The 10301-nt window shown below is 50.1% G+C and overlaps 1 long non-coding RNA gene across 1 annotated transcript; it reads left to right on the forward strand.

Moving 5' to 3' along the window:
* Nucleotides 1–3213: 3213 nt before the first annotated feature.
* LOC142245549 (uncharacterized) lies at nucleotides 3214–5891 on the forward strand. The gene is made up of 2 exons (XR_012724781.1): nucleotides 3214–3412; nucleotides 5098–5891. It is a non-coding gene; the product is annotated as an uncharacterized LOC142245549 (long non-coding RNA).
* Nucleotides 5892–10301: the final 4410 nt, after the last annotated feature.

A 10301-nucleotide genomic window follows, 5' to 3' on the forward strand; every position in this document is an offset into this window, starting at 1 on the left:
CGCAGTGTGTAAAGTAGCCTTTAGGCTTTGAATATGTAGGATCTTCTAAGGCTCCGTGCCCACAATCGGGGTTCACAGTGTTTTGTACACAGCTGCTTCTAAAACGCTGCGTTGTGCAGTACGAGCACAGTGGATGAGATTTATAGAAATCTCCTGCCCTCTGTGCTTGTTTTTCCAAAAAAGAAAAAGCGGTGCAGCTTTTTGAGCCACAGCGTGTCAATTTATGCTGCGGAGACGCAAGTGTTGTCCGCAGGGAGCATAAAGCTAATGTACACAGACGCCCAAACCCTGATCGTGGGCACAGGCAACTGCGGTCTCCTGCGGAGAGCACTCACGTCCCTGCAGGAGAGGACACGCTGCGTCCAGAACACAGCATGTCCGGATCATGGGCACAGGCGGCTGCAGTCTCCTGCGGAGAGCACTCGCGTCCCTGCAGGAGAGGACACGCTGCGTCCAGAACACAGCATGTCTGGATCATGGGGACATATGTGTGCCCGCTGCAGATAGGGTGCAGAAATTTTCTGCATGAAATCTGCACCTTCTGAGAAAAAAAAAAATACACCTAAAAACACATGCGTTTTCGGTGCGTTTTTGTGCTATGTTTTATTTTAATGACGTCAATGGGTGGAAGGGCTAAAAAACACCCTCGCTATGTGCACACACTGCAGTTTTGTTTCTTCAGGGAAAAATGCACCCTCTGGCAGAACAAACGCATAAAAAAAAACAACACATGCCTTTTTGATGAGTTCTTGCTGCGTTTCGGTGCGTTTTTGGTGCATTTTGTAGCGTTTTTTTGGGTGCGTTTGTGCCCATGTGTTTTTTACACTATATTCAATGGAAAAACACAGATCAAAAACGCAGACAGAAGTGACATGCTGCTTCTTTTTTCAGCAACCAAAACTGCAAGGAAAAAAAAGAAACAACGTGCGCACAGCCTTTCTGAATTCTCATAGACTTTGCTGGGGAAGCAAAGACACGCAACTTAGGGCAACAAACTGCACCCCAAACGCTTCAAATATGCACTGTGCGCACAGTGCAGTTTTTGGTGCAGTTTATCGTGCAGTTTGTTGCCCATATCTGCATGTCTATCCTTATACCAGCAAAGTCTAGTGGAAATCAGGCATGCTGTGCACACGTTGCTTCTATTTTAGAGCAGAATGTCAATTGTTGGTCCATTTTTTCCTACGTTTTGTAGCCCTTCTCCAGCCATTGACATCACTGAAAAAAAACATACACAAAAACGCACCAAAAACAAATGCAGTTCTTGGTGCATTTTTTTGGCCACAAGGTGCGTTTTTGGTGCAGAAAATTTCTGCAGCGTGCACATGTGCCGCCCTGTGCTCGGCTGCAACCGAGCCGCTCGGGTCCGGACCTTCAGTGGGTGGCTTGAGGGTCTCCGTACCCGGGGGCCCTGCGGTCACTCCGACCAAAAAGGGGGGTTGGCGGTTTGGGGACGTACGTGTACGGCCGGAGCCGTGTTTGAGTTTGTGACGCCACCCACGGGATGTGGTGAAGGTGGACACCACCGCTGCAGTTACGGGGCACCCGGGGGAGATGGTATGCAGCAAGTTGTTAACCCCTCCGTGGGCAGGGATGGTGGCCCCGGGACCCGTTGGGGGTGCTTTGGCAGTGCAGGGAGATGGGCTGCCGGAGGGCACTGGTGTACTCACTATTAGAATGAAACACTCGAGTCTCTGGTAAACCAATATGATGGTGGTCGGTGCCCGCAGCCGGCTGCAGTCGGGTTCCCCCACCCAGTTGGTGGTCTCTGCCTTTCTCCTGCACCTGTTTGAGTTGTTGGACTACCTGCGCTTGCAGCGTCAGGAGTCCGCTCCCCGGCTTGTGGATGTCGGAAGAGCCTTTTTGCCCACAGACGCTGGCCCGTGGGATCTCTGAGCCTTGGCGGTGGCTCTCTATCCCCCTCGTTGGGCTGTTGTCTTCTATGAGAGACTTTGGGTGGGAAAGGACCTAAAGTCCAGACCGCAATCAGTTAATTAACTCAGTCGAGTAGTTTCTAGACCTCGTTTCAGGGTCTGAGTACCCCCTCTTGTGCTCCGGTTTCCGAGTCGGTTCCCCGGTTCGGTACCGGCGGGCCACTACTCTGCCCCGGTCCACCACGGTTCCACCGAGCCGTCTTCCCGGCTCCTGCAGACAGAGGCCTCCGTATGCCTCCTAGCCAAAGGTGCCCGGGCTCCAACCCTGGCACCTGTCAGTTAGTTGCAGACCTGAAACACAGGCCTGACCTCCACTTTACTTTACCTTTACTAACAGACTCCAACTAGAAACTGACTACTTTTCACGCCTCAGGCTCTCTGAACTCCTCGGTGGGCGTGTCCAATCTCCTGGCTCCACCCGCTGGGTGTCCATTAAGCACTGAGGGAGGTGACTAGGGTGTTATGTGGTTGGCTGATGTTACCTAGTGAGGGGACTGGTGTTGTGCGGGGCTCTATCTGTGACTACCTGGCTTGTCCAGGGTGTCACACACACATACCCAAATAATTGACCTGCTGTGCACTTTTTCTGCAACAAAATCTGCACCAAATCTGCAAGGGAAAAAAAGCAATGTGAGCACAGCACTTCAGAAATCTCATAGACTTTGCTGGCTTCAGGATAGGCATGCAGATAGAGCATAAAAGGTCACACATTTTAGCCAGAATTTGGTACCCTGATGATTTGGGACTGGTTCCCACTGACGCTGAACCATTTCTTTGTTGTTTCGTGTGTAGTAGTATTGCTTTATGGCCAGTGGAAGTTGTGGACGTCTGGGTGGGTTTTGGGTCCGTAATGGTGGAAGGGACCAGGGTAGGATAAGTATTGTAATTTGGCCGGCCCAAATCTGAGTGCCCGACGTCTACAGCTCCGCCAGTTCCACAATTATGTATCATGTTTCATTACAAGTTATGGAAAGCGACGGAGCTGCCGTATTTTATTTGGACATTTGGTGCCAGAGGGAATAAAAAAATGGACTTGTAAATTCCATCGTGCAGTGCTTTATGGCCCGGCTGTTTTTATGTGACTGCTGTTTGTTTTGAAGCCAAGGTATATATACAGGTATATATACACTGTAAACACTCCATTCTCTGGTGTCGCCCCTCCTCCGCCTTTGTGTTTCGCAATCTGTGAACGGATGGTTTTCAGTCTGCCAGTGTGAGGGGCACTGCAGCCAGAAACTTGAGATGCTGCCCCCTGACTGCTGGCCCCTCTGCATGTTAAAATAGAGTTCTCCCCCCTGGAAAGACACTGACCTGCCGCCCCCGCCTCCTGTGGTGTGACTGGCCTAAGCCCCGCCTCCTGGATACATATCACTGTGCTGCCCAGCTTCCAGCCTCTCGGCTGCAGGACCCGGACCTGTTTGGACAGCCGGACACAGGGACCCGCTCCTGGATGCGGAATGAGAGCTATCAGCAGGGAGGTAAGCGTTTCAGCTCACAGCGCTGTTAGCTGTGAGCGGCTCCCTCTCTGCTGAGGCACAAGCGATGTGTGCCGGTGAGCGCAGCGTTCTATGGGAACGACCCGCCCGCTGGTCCGCTTGTGCTCGTCATTTTTTAAACACCCTTAACCCCCTCCCTCCCTCCAGCCTCCCCAAAAATCAGCATGGAGGAAAGCGTCCTGCTCACGGCGCTGTTTGCTGTGAGCGGCTCCCTCCATGCTGAGGCTCAAGCTATGGGCGCCGGCGAGCGGCGTTTCTGAGGAAACTACCTGCCCGCCGGTCAGCTTGAGCCGCCATTAAGTTTTTAAAAAAAAAGCGCTTCGCGCTTTTTGTCTTTGGCCCCGCCTAACCGCCGCCCAGCCACCGCCGCCCAGCCACCGCCGCCAGTACTGAGAAGGAGCAGGGTAGGGCTGTGTGCGCTCTGCACGGCACCTAAAAGGTGTGCCTCAGAGCGCAGCTGAAAAGCTCCGTTCTGAGGCGCATGGTGCCGGCAGAGAGCGTGCGCTCAGCCTGCAGCTCCTGCCATAGTCAGAGCAGGAGCTGCCGGCGGAGCGCACGGAAGAAGTGACATGTCACTTCTTAGAACACAGGGATTCGGGCCCCAGCTGAATCGCTGCGTTCTACTATGCAACGTGCGTACGGCCTCTGCACAGTCTCCATAGACTGTGCAGGGGACGCAGGACGCATGAATTACGCACACAGCCTAATTGAAGTGCAGACTCAGTGCTGTCCCTGTCACAGCGCAGGTTGGAGGCACGGTGGGGGGGAATGTAGTATGCAGGCACTAACCTGCAAGAGTTCAAATCACCCCATCCCACACGCACTGAACTTCCCCTCCCCTCCGTTTGTATGCCCCGGGAATGCCAAGGGGGCTAGCCTGGGAATGAACCAGGGACCATGTGGGTCTCCCAGTGAGCGGGTGGGTTAGGGGATTCTGTTAGGACTTCATTGTTCAAATTGAGGGGCTGGTAGTGAACAGGGGCAAGAAGCAACAGTCAGCAGGTGGCGTGTTTTCCCTCCTGCTGATACCAAACCTACACCAAGCCCCCTCCCAGGCCAAAACACACTCCATTTGACATTATGACAATGGTGACTGTTAACAGCCCCTCACCGTTGTCACACAGTGGTTTCAGCATGTTATGGCGGCGGTGGGTGCGGTGCCGACTATCGCGTTGTACGGTCATGTGCAGGGGTCACGGTAGCAAGCTTTGGCATGGGTAGCCACCATGTCCGGAATCTGTCATCTTAACCCTTGGATAGGTGTGAGCGTCGTCGTAGCAGGCGTTACGTGGGTAGATCTAGATCCAGTCGTCTTGTCATTTCCTGAATCACCAGGTGAGTACCCTGATGGGGAATGCAGGGTGGGATAAGTCCCCCTAGGGAGGATAACGTGATGTCACAGGTAACAGGCGTCCCGCCCAGCTCTACATGTTGTCACTAAGTTATTATAACAAACAATGTTATTGGTGCTGAGGGAATCGCCCTTCCCCCGTTCCTGGTAAAAGCTGTGATGGTATCTAGCATTCCTACCCCTTGTAGACAGCATTCCACAATCTACCCGCTCTAACTGTAAAGAAGCTTTCCCTATTTCGGAGGATTAAGTTTGGTGACAGTTTATTTATATTGACCACGAGGGTATTTATACAAATTATTATTATTTATTACAGGGCCATATAATTCATGGCGCTTTGCATGGGACGGGGGTTTTACAAAATACGTACCAGTATACTAATCATAGACCATACAAGGCGCAGTCTGGTACAGGAGGAGAGAGGACCCTGCCCGCGAGGGCTCACAGTCTACAGGAGGAGAGGACCCTGCCCGCGAGGGCTCACAGTCTACAGGAGGAGAGAGGTCCCTGCCCGCGAGGGCTCACAGTCTACAGGAGGAGAGAGGACCCTGCCCGCGAGGGCTCACAGTCTACAGGAGGAGAGAGGACCCTGCCCGCGAGGGCTCACAGTCTACAGGAGGAGAGAGGACCCTGCCCGCGAGGGCTCACAGTCTACAGGAGGAGAGAGGACCCTGCCCGCGAGGGCTCACAGTCTACAGGGGATAGGTGAGGATACAGTAGATGAGGGCAGAGCTGATTGTGCGGCGCTGTATCAGACTGAGGGTTACGGCAGCGTGTAGGCCTGTCGGACGAGGTACGAATGAGATCTCCTCTGAGACGTTTTTTCAAAAATTAAACATCTTATTTTTCAACCTTATTTTAATACAGGCGGCCTACATTCCTTGTAATAATCTTGTTGCCACCTGTTAACTGACCCTTCAAGTGATTTAGTGATTAGTGACAATATGATGGGATCACGGGATCTCACACCCCTGTTATACCCCTAATTTCATGCTGTAATTGAAAGAAGTGATCTATATTGGCCACAGATAGTTTTATCGAAATGTGAGAAGTATATTTCTGTACATTTGCATGGTTTGATTGTTTTTCTAAAATTGCTTCTCTTTTGTAGTGAAGTAATTCTCATCCTTTTGTACTAGATTTTCCCTCTTTGGTTAATTACGTATGTTTTAATTGGTTTTCCTTACCGTAGGAACCGAAAATAAACAAGTGAGATGGGTAAACCGGCAAGGTTAGCTATTCGCAGAATAATTAGGCTCGCTAATATTTTCTGGACAATTACTTCCACATAAATATTCTAAAAGGTATAAATTCGCTTTTAGTTTTTGGGTGCGTTGCATGGATTGGGGATGCTGCCCCATTGGGGCTTACGGTCTGGATTCCTTACCTGTATGTTTATGGGGGTGTGGGAGGAGGCTAGAGTGCCCGGAGTAGACCCACGCAGTCACGGGGAGAACGTACAGGCTCCTTGCGGATGGTGTCCTTGGCGGGATTTGGGCCCAGGACCCCAGGGCTGCAGCTAGCCACTGAGCCACCGTGCCATGCCATAATAGTTTCAAGAGCAGGAACAGACAGATTTGTAGATGGAGTATTACGGCGTTGCAGGGCCAGCTGTTTGAGATCATTTGCGATTCAAAAGGTTTATATAGTTATATATATATATAAAAAAAAAAAAAAAAATGCTCCTTATGCTGGGCCCGGGGGGGGGCATGGTCCATTAACCTACCTTTGATTGCGCCTTTCCCCCTATTATGGTTCCAGCTACACAAAAGGGGGGGGTGGACTGGGAAATAGGAGAATGACCAGTGGTCCGACGGTGCCGGTGGGTAAAAGCCTTAACCAACTACAGCCCTTTCCTCGAATAAGTAATCAGGCTGATTAGGTTTTTTGTGGCTTGGAATGCCTATGGGTCAATGCAGGGTTGAAGACGAAACAGGCATCTGGGTCCGGGTTAGCATCGGGCACCTTATTGCAATCCCAATCTCAGGTATTTTGGTAACTCAACCCACCAGCAGGATCCAGGTTTGGAGTTCTCAGCCAGATGGTGGGGTGTGTGGTGAAGTTAGGCCCATGATCCAGGCCTCCATTTTGCATGGACTTGACGGTTCTATGGTACGTTATTCAGCGGATGTTGCTCTGGTGGTTTATGTGCGTGACGATTTTACAAGCCACCCTCTTGTATTACACGCCCTGCAGTAGTCAGCGAATGTGCACCATTTTCGGTTGCAAGCAAACTGTTACGAGGACGGTCTTCCCAAATTTAAATTGTGGAACGGTACTGAAGCGATGAGGGTCTTGTGGGGTGAAAGGTATTGAAGGGTTGGATGATTATGGTAAGCGAGTGGAGCACAGTAGGCCTATTCTTTTTTAGCCGAAGATTGTTTTGTTTTTAAAAAAAAAAAAAAAAAAAAAAAAAGGGGTGGTTTGGATTGTTCGCCCCATTGCAAATCTATACATTGATATTTTGGATCTTTTTCTCCCACTCGGCGGGTGTCCCGACGTTGTCGGTTGTTTCTCTTAGGCGAGCGGGAGTATGGGACCAGTTTTTACCCATGACGACGGCACTTCATTTTAGCGTCACGTAGTTTGTCCTCCATTTTGTGGGCTGGTTTTTGGTTGGTAATGCGACGGTTACTCGTTCGTTATTTTTGGTGTTTGCCAGCCTGGTACCCGGCACGTACTCTCCCAGAGTTGGGGTGCTACAAGGCTTCAGGAGCCAGCATACATGAGCACAGTTTCAGTGGATCAGGTGACGACAATGGAAATGCATTATGAGGGACGACAGGTCGGAGTTGGTTTTCTTTTTTGAAATCGGGTTTTTATTTGACACGTAAGGAGATTCAGAACAGCGTACAGGGCTAATATAAAATGATATGATTGTGATTTGTTTATCCAAAAAAAAAAAAAAAAAAAAAAAAAGTTTTGTCAGTACCACCTTGGAGAGAAGAGGTGTTTGACGGTTACGAGAATTCCCTGTTCTGACAGTGTTTTTGCCTTTCAGATCCAAGTCGGCCCAGTGATTGGGTCCGAGGTTACTTCCATGTATGTTGGCAGCGAGGAGAGCGGATCTTCGCCTCTTCGCCTTGGTGGTCGGTTCTTTGTTCCTGTTACAGTGGATGTAATTGGAGAGGTTGCCGGGGCTTGGCTCAGCGGTGGGTTTATCGGAGGGGACCAAGATTGCGTGAGCTCTCTTTTTTACAATCGACTTGGTGATACACATAGGCTTCAAGTATCTGGTCCAAGGCCGTCTAGCTAGGCCTCTTACCCTTATCCGGTCAGAGAGGTACAAATTTCCCTGTTTTAGTGCAGAGTGTTACAACGATCCGGTCGAAGGTTACCCTCTGGCCCAGGGGGCTTGGAGCTATGGAAGAAGGTGATAAGGATCTCTCCTGGCGCATGGTCGATCGGGGCCTACCCAAGTTGTGCTGTTCATAAAGTGTTTGTATAAAAAAAAAAAAAAAAAAGGTTGGAGGTCTGGCACCGCCAGCTGGAAGGCAATATTTGGCTGTCCTTAAGCTCAGATGGGTACATCCCGAATGATGATGTTGTGGATATGGTGTTTGCGGAAATTCCTGGGACGGCGCAGGTATTTCAGTTTTTTGGGTGGGGTCGCAGCTTGCTGGCGCTGTGCTGCTCCTTGGCGGAAGGGGTAGGAAAAGTGGTGGTGAAATACCCGCGCCGGACGGCCGGATGGCGGTACATTTGCCTGAACCCCGTGATGTTGGCAAGTTAATGCCTGGTTAAAAGCTGCGACCAAATTTTATGCCAAAAGATGAGAGTGGTTTTTTCCCCATACCTCTCTCCAAAAATGGAAAATTCAAATAAAAGTATTTTAATTTATAAGAGAACGGTGTTGTGTCTTTCTAGGGGGGGAAAAATGGTGGTTGTTGGGTCCTGGCAGTCTGAGGGGCACTGCAGCCAGAAACTTGAGATGCTGCCCCCTGACTGCTGGCCCCTCTGCATGTTAAAATAGAGTTCTCCCCCCTGGAAAGACACTGACCTGCCGCCCCCGCCTCCTGTGGTGTGACTGGCCTAAGCCCCGCCTCCTGGATACATATCACTGTGCTGCCCAGCTTCCGGCCTCTCGGCTGCAGGACCCGGACCAGTTTCCCACCCTCCCTCCCTTTTGTTTTCCAAGTTTGTTGGAGTTTACTGTGTTTTAAGTCGCAGCAGCGGAAGGGGTAGGAAAAGTGGTGGTGAAATACCCGCGCCGGACGGCCGGATGGCGGTACATTTGCCTGAACCCCGTGATGTTGGCAAGTTAATGCCTGGTTAAAAGCTGCGACCAAATTTTATGCCAAAAGATGAGAGTGGTTTTTTCCCCATACCTCTCTCCAAAAATGGAAAATTCAAATAAAAGTATTTTAATTTATAAGAGAACGGTGTTGTGTCTTTCTAGGGGGGGAAAAATGGTGGTTGTTGGGTCCTGGCAGTCTTCATCACCTCCATTATTCAGCGTTCTTGGCACATTACGAGGTTTATGTGATACAGACGAGCATGTTCCTTGTAATGTAATGTGCGAATGGAGTTCATTATTTCGGAAAAGTGGAGAGGGTTTTTTTTCAGGAGGAGAGGGTCATAGGCATGTCTGGTATATAGCAAAAAGGGGATTATATGTGCAATATACAAAGAGGCACCTTAGAAAATCCCTCTGAAGGACTATGTTGTGACGATAACCTATTTGTCCGTATATCGTCCCCTTCTGTGGTGCAAGAGCCCCTTAAGATGTCTGATCGTGGTTACCAGCTTACTGCACCCTTTATATATATAAAATGGACCCTCTGTTGACTCAAGACTCTTGGAAGAAAAATCGAAAGCAAAGAGGGGTCAATTGAGACTCAGAAAGGCTTAAATCTGGGGCCAGCCCTGTCTCTCCGAAATTAGGGGTCCCCGATGATCCTACCAGATTGAAATGAGGGCGACAAGAGCGTAATGTTTAAGGGACTCAATGTCCGGTGGTCGGTCACCATAACCCAATAGACTTGGACCGTGCACATTATGGCCGCAGTTAGGGTCAGGTTCGGTCTTTCAGAGGGGCCAAGGAGCCTCCATCTTAATATAGTCAGGACATTATCTTCTAGATTGAATGGGGGCACTGATTTCACATATAGGGGACCCATGGTGGTAATTCAGACTTGGGTTTACATGACAGTGCTCCTATCTCTGCCGTCTTTCGGAGGGGCCTAGGAGCCTTCATCTTAATATAGTCCGGCCGTTATCCTCTAGATTGAATGGAGGGCACTGATTTCACATATAGGGGACCCACGGTGGTAATTCAGACTTGGGTCTACATGACAGTGCTCCTATCTCTGCCGTCTTTCGGAGAGGCCTAGGAGCCTCCATCTTAATATAGTCCGGCCGTTATCCTCTAGATTGAATGGAGGGCACTGATTTCACATATAGGGGACCCACGGTGGTAATTCAGACTTGGGTTTACATGACAGTGCTCCTATCTCTGCCGTCTTTCGGAGAGGCCTAGGAGCCTCCATCTTAATATAGTCAGGCCGTTATCTTCTAGAT

Source organism: Anomaloglossus baeobatrachus, chromosome 7 (assembly GCF_048569485.1).
Source record: "Anomaloglossus baeobatrachus isolate aAnoBae1 chromosome 7, aAnoBae1.hap1, whole genome shotgun sequence".
Lineage (NCBI taxonomy): Eukaryota > Metazoa > Chordata > Amphibia > Anura > Aromobatidae > Anomaloglossus > Anomaloglossus baeobatrachus.